This window comes from Hyla sarda, chromosome 5 (genome assembly GCF_029499605.1).
Source record: "Hyla sarda isolate aHylSar1 chromosome 5, aHylSar1.hap1, whole genome shotgun sequence".
Taxonomy (NCBI): domain Eukaryota; kingdom Metazoa; phylum Chordata; class Amphibia; order Anura; family Hylidae; genus Hyla; species Hyla sarda.
In genome coordinates this window covers 379,911,224-379,923,305 of record NC_079193.1, presented here as the reverse complement: position 1 = coordinate 379,923,305, position 12,082 = coordinate 379,911,224, and positions in this window count along the sequence as shown.

The window sequence follows — 12,082 nt, the reverse complement described above, 5'->3', positions numbered from 1 at the left end:
ATACTGCTCATATATACAAGAATATAACCACTATAATACTGCTCCTATATACAAGAATATAACTACTATAATACTGCCTCCTATATACAAGAATATAACTACTATAATACTGCTCCTATATACAAGAATATAACTACTATAATACTGCTCCTATATACAAGAATATAACTACTATAATACTGCTCCTATATACAAGAATATAACTACTATAATACTGCTCCTATATACAAGAATATAACTACTATAATACTGCTCCTATATACAAGAATATAACTACTATAATACTGCTCCTATATACAAGAATATAACTACTATAATACTGCCTCCTATATACAAGAATATAACTACTATAATACTGCTCCTATATACAAGAATGTAACTACTATAATACTGCTCCTATATACAAGAATATAACTACTATAATACTGCTCCTATATACAAGAATATAACTACTATAATACTGCTCCTATATACAAGAATATAACTACAATAATACTGCTCCTATATACAAGAATATAACTACCATAATACTGCTCCTATATACAAGAATATAACTACTATAATACTGCCCCTATATACAAGAATATAACTACTATAATACTGCCACCTATATACAAGAATATAACTACTATAATACTGCCCCCTATATACAAGTATATAACTACTATAATACTGCTCCTATATACAAGAATATAACTACTATAATACTGCTCCTATATACAAGAATATAACTACTATAATACGGCCTCCTATATACAAGAATATAACTACTATAATACTGCTCCTATGTACAAGAATATAACTACTATAATAATGCTCCTATATACAAGAATATAACTACTATAATACCGCTCCTATATACAAGAATATAACTACTAGAATACTGTTCCTATATACAAGAATATAACTACTATAATACTGCTCCTATATACAAGAATGTAACTACTATAATACTGCTCCTATATACAAGAATATAACTACTATAATACTGCTCCTATATACAAGAATATAACTACTATAATACTGCTCCTATATACAAGAATATAACTACTATATACTGCCCCTATATACAAGAATATAACTACTATAATACTGCCCCCTATATACAAGAATATATCTACTATAATACTGCTTCTATATACAAGAATATAACTACTATAGTTCGGTTTCCCATGTATAGGATTATAACTACTGTAATAGTTAATTAGGACCATGCTACAAGCAGGTGTTACATACCGTATAACTTTACAACCTGTGTACATAAATTTTCCTCTTGTGCTAGAATAGTTAGTGTAAAATGGCTACTGTTGTTTTAAACACTGCTTGTTGTTAGGATCAGTCCTTTTTTAGTTACAGAGGGATCAGTACAGAACATACGATGTGGGGGCGGGGCTTAGCTACTGCTATACGCAGGAGAGAAGAGAGCGCTTGTGCTGTGTACGTGCAGTCTGTGAACTTCTCTTCATCCTCCAGAGTGTCCTCACTTTTCCTGAAAGGTAAATCAAGGCTACCTCTCATGTCAGCATCCCCTCCTGCTCTATCTGTTTACTGCTGCTATCTCTATAGGATCAGGATATCTAGTAGTTATACACCAGCTCTGTCTGTATACTGCTTATATCTCTATAGGATTCAGATATAGTATAGTCATATACCTCCCCTCCAGCTCTATTTATATACTGCTGCTATCTCTATGGGATTCAGATATAGTATAGTTATATACCTCCCCTCCAGCTCTTTCTGTGTATTGAAAAACGTGTATAGGTGGCTGCAACCCAGCAATAGGGACAATAGTATTACTGCCAGACGAGTACTAATGTGAAAAAGGTTGTGTTTCCCATACAACCTGCCACAATGTATAAAGTGGGGGTACATGGTCCTCAAGTCTGGGCTCGATTGTCCACAATAAATGGTTGTATCTAAAATATAAAATATATGTAAAAAATGATGTAGTTCCAGTGAATTAATGTAAAACAATTAATTATTACAATGATAGCGCTTGTGGTGTCCTTTGTACATCGGACGCACCACGATAAACAAGGTAGTGAATGTAGAAAATATTCATACAATGAAATAAAATAAAATGAAGACATAAAATATAATAAACACAAATAAAGACATAAAATATACAGGGTAAAAAAAGTCTGCACAGAGATCGCACCTTGTATGGTTGATTACAATTAGTCTGTATATCTTATAGATGTCTGTACGGAGATCGCACCTTGTATGGTGGATTACAATTAGTCTGTATATCTTATAGATGTCTGCACGGAGATCGCACCTTGTATGGTTGATTACAATTAGTCTGTATATCTTATAGATGTCTGCACGGAGATCGCACCTTGTATGGTGGATTACAATTAGTCTGTATATCTTATAGATGTCTGCACAGAGATCGCACATTGTATGGTGGATTACAATTAGTCTGTATATCTTATAGATGTCTGTACGGAGATCGCACCTTGTATGGTTGATTACAATTAGTCTGTATATCTTATAGATGTCTGCACGGAGATCGCACCTTGTATGGTTGATTACAATTAGTCTGTATATCTTATAGATGTCTGTACGGAGATCGCACCTTGTATGGTGGATTACAATTAGTCTGTATATCTTATAGATGTCTGCACGGAGATCGCGCCTTGTATGGTTGATTACAATTAGTCTGTATATCTTATAGATGTCTGCACGGAGATCGCGCCTTGTATGGTGGATTACAATTAGTCTGTATATCTTATAGATGTCTGTACGGAGATCGCGCCTTGTATGGTGGATTACAATTAGTCTGTATATCTTATAGATGTCTGTACGGAGATCGCACCTTGTATGGTTGATTACAATTAGTCTGTATATCTTATAGATGTCTGTACGGAGATCGCGCCTTGTATGGTTGATTACAATTAGTCTGTATATCTTATAGATGTCTGTACGGAGATCGCGCCTTGTATGGTTGATTACAATTAGTCTGTATATCTTATAGATGTCTGCACGGAGATCGCACCTTGTATGGTGGATTACAATTAGTCTGTATATCTTATAGATGTCTGTACGGAGATCGCGCCTTGTGTGGTGGATTACAATTAGTCTGTATATCTTATAGATGTCTGCACGGAGATCGCACCTTGTATGGTTGATTACAATTAGTCTGTATATCTTATAGATGTCTGCACGGAGATCGCACCTTGTATGGTGGATTACAATTAGTCTGTATATCTTATAGATGTCTGTACGGAGATCGCGCCTTGTGTGGTGGATTACAATTAGTCTGTATATCTTATAGATGTCTGTACGGAGATCGCGCCTTGTATGGTTGATTACAATTAGTCTGTATATCTTATAGATGTCTGTACGGAGATCGCGCCTTGTATGGTTGATTACAATTAGTCTGTATATCTTATAGATGTCTGCACGGAGATCGCACCTTGTATGGTGGATTACAATTAGTCTGTATATCTTATAGATGTCTGTACGGAGATCGCGCCTTGTATGGTGGATTACAAATAGTCTGTATATCTTATAGATGTCTGTACGGAGATCGCACCTTGTGTGGTGGATTACAATTAGTCTGTATATCTTATAGATGTCTGCACGGAGATCGGGCCTTGTATGGTGGATTACAATTAGTCTGTATATCTTATAGATGTCTGTACGGAGATCGCACCTTGTATGGTGGATTACAATTAGTCTGTATATCTTATAGATGTCTGCACGGAGATCGCACCTTGTATGATTGATTACAATTAGTCTGTATATCTTATAGATGTCTGCACAGAGATCGCACCTTGTATGGTGGATTACAAATAGTCTGTATATCTTATAGATGTCTGTACGGAGATCGCACCTTGTATGCTTGATTACAATTAGTCTGTATATCTTATAGATGTCTGCACAGAGATCGCGCCTTGTATGGTGGATTACAATTAGTCTGTATATCTTATAGATGTCTGCACGGAGATCGCGCCTTGTATGGTTGATTACAATTAGTCTGTATATCTTATAGATGTCTGTACGGAGATCGCACCTTGTATGGTTGATTACAATTAGTCTGTATATCTTATAGATGTCTGCACGGAGATCGCGCCTTGTATGGTGGATTACAATTAGTCTGTATATCTTATAGATGTCTGCACGGAGATCGCACCTTGTATGGTGGATTACAATTAGTCTGTATATCTTATAGATGTCTGCACGGAGATCGCACCTTGTATGGTTGATTACAATTAGTCTGTATATCTTATAGATGTCTGTACGGAGATCGCACCTTGTATGGTGGATTACAAATAGTCTGTATATCTTATAGATGTCTGTATGGAGATCGCACCTTGGATGGTGGATTACAATTAGTCTGTATATCTTATAGATGTCTGCACAGAGATTGCACCTTGTATGGTGGATTACAATTAGTCTGTATATCTTATAGATGTCTGTACGGAGATCGCACCTTGTATGGTTGAGTACAATTAGTCTGTATATCTTATAGATGTCTGCACGGAGATCGCGCCTTGTATGGTTGATTACAATTAGTCTGTATATCTTATAGATGTCTGTACGGAGATCGCGCCTTGTATGGTTGATTACAATTAGTCTGTATATCTTATAGATGTCTGCACGGAGATCGCGCCTTGTATGGTGGATTACAATTAGTCTGTATATCTTATAGATGTCTGTACGGAGATCGCACCTTGTATGGTGGATTACAATTAGTCTGTATATCTTATAGATGTCTGTACGGAGATCGCGCCTTGTGTGGTGGATTACAATTAGTCTGTATATCTTATAGATGTCTGCACGGAGATCGCACCTTGTATGGTGGATTACAATTAGTCTGTATATCTTATAGATGTCTGTACGGAGATCGCGCCTTGTATGGTGGATTACAATTAGTCTGTATATCTTATAGATGTCTGCACGGAGATCGCGCCTCGTATGGTTTATTACAATTAGTCTGTATATCTTATAGATGTCTGTACGGAGATCGGGCCTTGTATGGTCTATTACAATTAGTCTGTATATCTTATAGATGTCTGTACGGAGATCGCACCTTGTATGGTGGATTACAATTAGTCTGTATATCTTATAGATGTCTGCACGGAGATCGGGCCTTGTATGGTTGATTACAAATAGTCTGTATATCTTATAGATGTCTGTACGGAGATCGGGCCTTGTATGGTGGATTACAATTAGTCTGTATATCTTATAGATGTCTGTACGGAGATCGCACCTTGTATGGTGGATTACAATTAGTCTGTATATCTTATAGATGTCTGCACGGAGATCGGGCCTTGTATGGTGGATTACAATTAGTCTGTATATCTTATAGATGTCTGTACGGAGATCGCGCCTTGTATGGTTGATTACAATTAGTCTGTATATCTTATAGATGTCTGCACGGAGATCGCACCTTGTATGGTGGATTACAATTAGTCTGTATATCTTATAGATGTCTGTACGGAGATCGCACCTTGTATGGTTGATTACAATTAGTCTGTATATCTTATAGATGTCTGCACGGAGATCGCACCTTGTATGGTGGATTACAATTAGTCTGTATATCTTATAGATGTCTGCACGGAGATCGCGCCTTGTATGGTTGATTACAATTAGTCTGTATATCTTATAGATGTCTGCACGGAGATCGCACCTTGTATGGTGGATTACAATTAGTCTGTATATCTTATAGATGTCTGTACGGAGATCGCACCTTGTATGGTTGATTACAATTAGTCTGTATATCTTATAGATGTCTGTACGGAGATCGCACCTTGTATGGTGGATTACAATTAGTCTGTATATCTTATAGATGTCTGTACGGAGATCGCACCTTGTATGGTTGATTACAATTAGTCTGTATATCTTATAGATGTCTGCACGGAGATCGCACCTTGTATGGTGGATTACAATTAGTCTGTATATCTTATAGATGTCTGCACGGAGATCGCACCTTGTATGGTTGATTACAATTAGTCTGTATATCTTATAGATGTCTGCACGGAGATCGCGCCTTGTATGGTTGATTACAAATAGTCTGTATATCTTATAGATGTCTGTACGGAGATCGCGCCTTGTATGGTGGATTACAATTAGTCTGTATATGTTATAGATGTCTGTACGGAGATCGCGCCTTGTATGGTGGATTACAATTAGTCTGTATATCTTATAGATGTCTGTACGGAGATCGCGCCTTGTATGGTTGATTACAATTAGTCTGTATATTTTATAGATGTCTGCACGGAGATCGCACCTTGTATGGTTGATTACAAATAGTCTGTATATCTTATAGATGTCTGTACGGAGATCGCGCCTTGTATGGTTGATTACAATTAGTCTGTATATCTTATAGATGTCTGCACGGAGATCGCGCCTTGTATGGTTGATTACAATTAGTCTGTATATCTTATAGATGTCTGTACGGAGATCGCGCCTTGTATGGTTGATTACAAATAGTCTGTATATCTTATAGATGTCTGCACGGAGATCGCGCCTTGTATGGTGGATTACAATTAGTCTGTATATCTTATAGATGTCTGCACGGAGATCGGGCCTTGTATGGTGGATTACAATTAGTCTGTATATCTTATAGATGTCTGTACGGAGATCGCGCCTTGTATGGTGGATTACAATTAGTCTGTATATGTTATAGATGTCTGTACGGAGATCGCGCCTTGTATGGTGGATTACAATTAGTCTGTTTATCTTATAGATGTCTGTACGGAGATCGCGCCTTGTATGGTGGATTACAATTAGTCTGTTTATCTTATAGATGTCTGTACGGAGATCGCGCCTCGTATGGTTGATTACAATTAGTCTGTATATCTTATAGATGTCTGCACGGAGATCGCGCCTTGTATGGTGGATTACAATAAGTCTGTTTATCTTATAGATGTCTGCACAGAGATCGCGCCTTGTATGGTGGATTACAATTAGTCTGTATATCTTATAGATGTCTGCACGGAGATCGCGCCTTGTATGGTTGATTACAATTAGTCTGTATATCTTATAGATGTCTGCACGGAGATCGCGCCTTGTATGGTGGATTACAATTAGTCTGTATATCTTATAGATGTCTGTACGGAGATCGCACCTTGTATGGTGGATTACAATTAGTCTGTATATCTTATAGATGTCTACACGGAGATCGCGCCTTGTATGGTGGATTACAATTAGTCTGTATATCTTATAGATGTCTGTACGGAGATCGCACCTCGTATGGTTGATTACATTTAGTCTGTACATCTTATAGATGACTGTACGGTGATCGCGCCTTGTATGGTTGATTACAATTAGTCTATATATCTTATAGATGTCTGCACAGAGATCGCACCTTGTATGGTTGATTACAATTAGTCTATATATCTTATAGATGTCTGCACGGAGATCGCACCTTGTATGGTGGATTACAATTAGTCTGTATATCTTATAGATGTCTGCACGGAGATCGCGCCTTGTATGGTGGATTACAATTAGTCTGTATATCTTATAGATGTCTGCACGGAGATCGCGCCTTGTATGGTTGATTACAATTAGTCTGTATATCTTATAGATGTCTGCACGGAGATCGCGCCTTGTATGGTGGATTACAATTAGTCTGTATATCTTATAGATGTCTGCACGGAGATCGCGCCTTGTATGGTGGATTACAATTAGTCTGTATATCTTATAGATGTCTGTACGGTGATCGCGCCTTGTATGGTTGATTACAATTAGTCTATATATCTTATAGATGTCTGCACGGAGATCGCGCCTTGTATGGTTGATTACAATTAGTCTGTATATCTTATAGATGTCTGTACGGAGATCGCGCCTTGTATGGTTGATTACAATTAGTCTGTATATCTTATAGATGTCTGCACGGAGATCGCACCTTGTATGGTGGATTACAATTAGTCTGTATATCTTATAGATGTCTGCACAGAGATCGCGCCTTGTATGGTGGATTACAATTAGTCTGTATATCTTATAGATGTCTGCACGGAGATCGCGCCTTGTATGGTGGATTACAATTAGTCTGTATATCTTATAGATGTCTGTACGGAGATCGCGCCTCGTATGGTGGATTACAATTAGTCTGTATATCTTATAGATGTGTGCACGGAGATCGCACATTGTATGGTTGATTACAAATAGTCTGTATATCTTATAGATGTCTGCACGGAGATCGCACCTTGTATGATTGATTACAATTAGTCTGTATATCTTATAGATGTCTGTACGGAGATCGGGCCTTGTATGGTGGATTACAATTAGTCTGTATATCTTATAGATGTCTGTACGGAGATCGCGCCTTGTATGGTTGATTACAATTAGTCTGTATATCTTATAGATGTCTGTACGGAGATCGCGCCTTGTATGGTTGATTACAATTAGTCTGTATATCTTATAGATGTCTGCACGGAGATCGCACCTTGTATGGTGGATTACAATTAGTCTGTATATCTTATAGATGTCTGTACGGAGATCGCGCCTTGTATGGTGGATTACAAATAGTCTGTATATCTTATAGATGTCTGTACGGAGATCGCACCTTGTGTGGTGGATTACAATTAGTCTGTATATCTTATAGATGTCTGCACGGAGATCGGGCCTTGTATGGTGGATTACAATTAGTCTGTATATCTTATAGATGTCTGTACGGAGATCGCACCTTGTATGGTGGATTACAATTAGTCTGTATATCTTATAGATGTCTGCACGGAGATCGCACCTTGTATGATTGATTACAATTAGTCTGTATATCTTATAGATGTCTGCACAGAGATCGCACCTTGTATGGTGGATTACAAATAGTCTGTATATCTTATAGATGTCTGTACGGAGATCGCACCTTGTATGCTTGATTACAATTAGTCTGTATATCTTATAGATGTCTGCACAGAGATCGCGCCTTGTATGGTGGATTACAATTAGTCTGTATATCTTATAGATGTCTGTACGGAGATCGCACCTTGTATGGTTGATTACAATTAGTCTGTATATCTTATAGATGTCTGCACGGAGATCGCGCCTTGTATGGTGGATTACAATTAGTCTGTATATCTTATAGATGTCTGCACGGAGATCGCACCTTGTATGGTGGATTACAATTAGTCTGTATATCTTATAGATGTCTGCACGGAGATCGCACCTTGTATGGTTGATTACAATTAGTCTGTATATCTTATAGATGTCTGTACGGAGATCGCACCTTGTATGGTGGATTACAAATAGTCTGTATATCTTATAGATGTCTGTATGGAGATCGCACCTTGGATGGTGGATTACAATTAGTCTGTATATTTTATAGATGTCTGTACGGAGATCGCGCCTTGTATGGTGGATTACAATTAGTCTGTATATCTTATAGATGTCTGCACGGAGATCGCGCCTTGTATGGTTGATTACAATTAGTCTGTATATCTTATAGATGTCTGTACGGAGATCGCGCCTTGTATGGTGGATTACAATTAGTCTGTATATCTTATAGATGTCTGTACGGAGATCGCACCTTGTATGGTTGAGTACAATTAGTCTGTATATCTTATAGATGTCTGCACGGAGATCGCGCCTTGTATGGTGGATTACAATTAGTCTGTATATCTTATAGATGTCTGTACGGAGATCGCGCCTTGTATGGTGGATTACAATTAGTCTGTATATCTTATAGATGTCTGCACAGAGATTGCACCTTGTATGGTGGATTACAATTAGTCTGTATATCTTATAGATGTCTGTACGGAGATCGCACCTTGTATGGTTGAGTACAATTAGTCTGTATATCTTATAGATGTCTGCACGGAGATCGCGCCTTGTATGGTTGATTACAATTAGTCTGTATATCTTATAGATGTCTGTACGGAGATCGCGCCTTGTATGGTTGATTACAATTAGTCTGTATATCTTATAGATGTCTGCACGGAGATCGCGCCTTGTATGGTGGATTACAATTAGTCTGTATATCTTATAGATGTCTGTACGGAGATCGCACCTTGTATGGTGGATTACAATTAGTCTGTATATCTTATAGATGTCTGTACGGAGATCGCGCCTTGTGTGGTGGATTACAATTAGTCTGTATATCTTATAGATGTCTGCACGGAGATCGCGCCTCGTATGGTTTATTACAATTAGTCTGTATATCTTATAGATGTCTGTACGGAGATCGCGCCTTGTATGGTGGATTACAATTAGTCTGTATATCTTATAGATGTCTGTACGGAGATCGCACCTTGTATGGTGGATTACAATTAGTCTGTATATCTTATAGATGTCTGCACGGAGATCGGGCCTTGTATGGTTGATTACAAATAGTCTGTATATCTTATAGATGTCTGTACGGAGATCGCGCCTTGTATGGTTGATTACAATTAGTCTGTATATCTTATAGATGTCTGCACGGAGATCGCACCTTGTATGGTGGATTACAATTAGTCTGTATATCTTATAGATGTCTGTACGGAGATCGCACCTTGTATGGTTGATTACAATTAGTCTGTATATCTTATAGATGTCTGCACGGAGATCGCACCTTGTATGGTGGATTACAATTAGTCTGTATATCTTATAGATGTCTGCACGGAGATCGCGCCTTGTATGGTTGATTACAATTAGTCTGTATATCTTATAGATGTCTGCACGGAGATCGCACCTTGTATGGTGGATTACAATTAGTCTGTATATCTTATAGATGTCTGTACGGAGATCGCACCTTGTATGGTTGATTACAATTAGTCTGTATATCTTATAGATGTCTGTACGGAGATCGCGCCTTGTATGGTGGATTACAATTAGTCTGTATATCTTATAGATGTCTGTACGGAGATTGCGCCTTGTATGGTGGATTACAATTAGTCTGTATATCTTATAGATGTCTGCACGGAGATCGCGCCTTGTATGGTGGATTACAATTAGTCTGTATATCTTATAGATGTCTGCACGGAGATCGCACCTTGTATGGTGGATTACAATTAGTCTGTATATCTTATAGATGTCTGCACGGAGATCGCACCTTGTATGGTTGATTACAATTAGTCTGTATATCTTATAGATGTCTGTACGGAGATCGCACCTTGTATGGTGGATTACAAATAGTCTGTATATCTTATAGATGTCTGTATGGAGATCGCACCTTGGATGGTGGATTACAATTAGTCTATATATCTTATAGATGTCTGTACGGAGATCGCGCCTTGTATGGTGGATTACAATTAGTCTGTATATCTTATAGATGTCTGCACAGAGATTGCACCTTGTATGGTGGATTACAATTAGTCTGTATATCTTATAGATGTCTGTACGGAGATCGCACCTTGTATGGTTGAGTACAATTAGTCTGTATATCTTATAGATGTCTGCACGGAGATCGCGCCTTGTATGGTTGATTACAATTAGTCTGTATATCTTATAGATGTCTGTACGGAGATCGCGCCTTGTATGGTTGATTACAATTAGTCTGTATATCTTATAGATGTCTGCACGGAGATCGCGCCTTGTATGGTGGATTACAATTAGTCTGTATATCTTATAGATGTCTGTACGGAGATCGCACCTTGTATGGTGGATTACAATTAGTCTGTATATCTTATAGATGTCTGTACGGAGATCGCGCCTTGTGTGGTGGATTACAATTAGTCTGTATATCTTATAGATGTCTGCACGGAGATCGCGCCTCGTATGGTTTATTACAATTAGTCTGTATATCTTATAGATGTCTGTACGGAGATCGCGCCTTGTATGGTGGATTACAATTAGTCTGTATATCTTATAGATGTCTGTACGGAGATCGCACCTTGTATGGTGGATTACAATTAGTCTGTATATCTTATAGATGTCTGCACGGAGATCGGGCCTTGTATGGTTGATTACAAATAGTCTGTATATCTTATAGATGTCTGTACGGAGATCGCGCCTTGTATGGTTGATTACAATTAGTCTGTATATCTTATAGATGTCTGCACGGAGATCGCACCTTGTATGGTGGATTACAATTAGTCTGTATATCTTATAGATGTCTGTACGGAGATCGCACCTTGTATGGTTGATTACAATTAGTCTGTATATCTTATAGATGTCTGCACGGAGATCGCACCTTGTATGGTGGATTACAATTAGT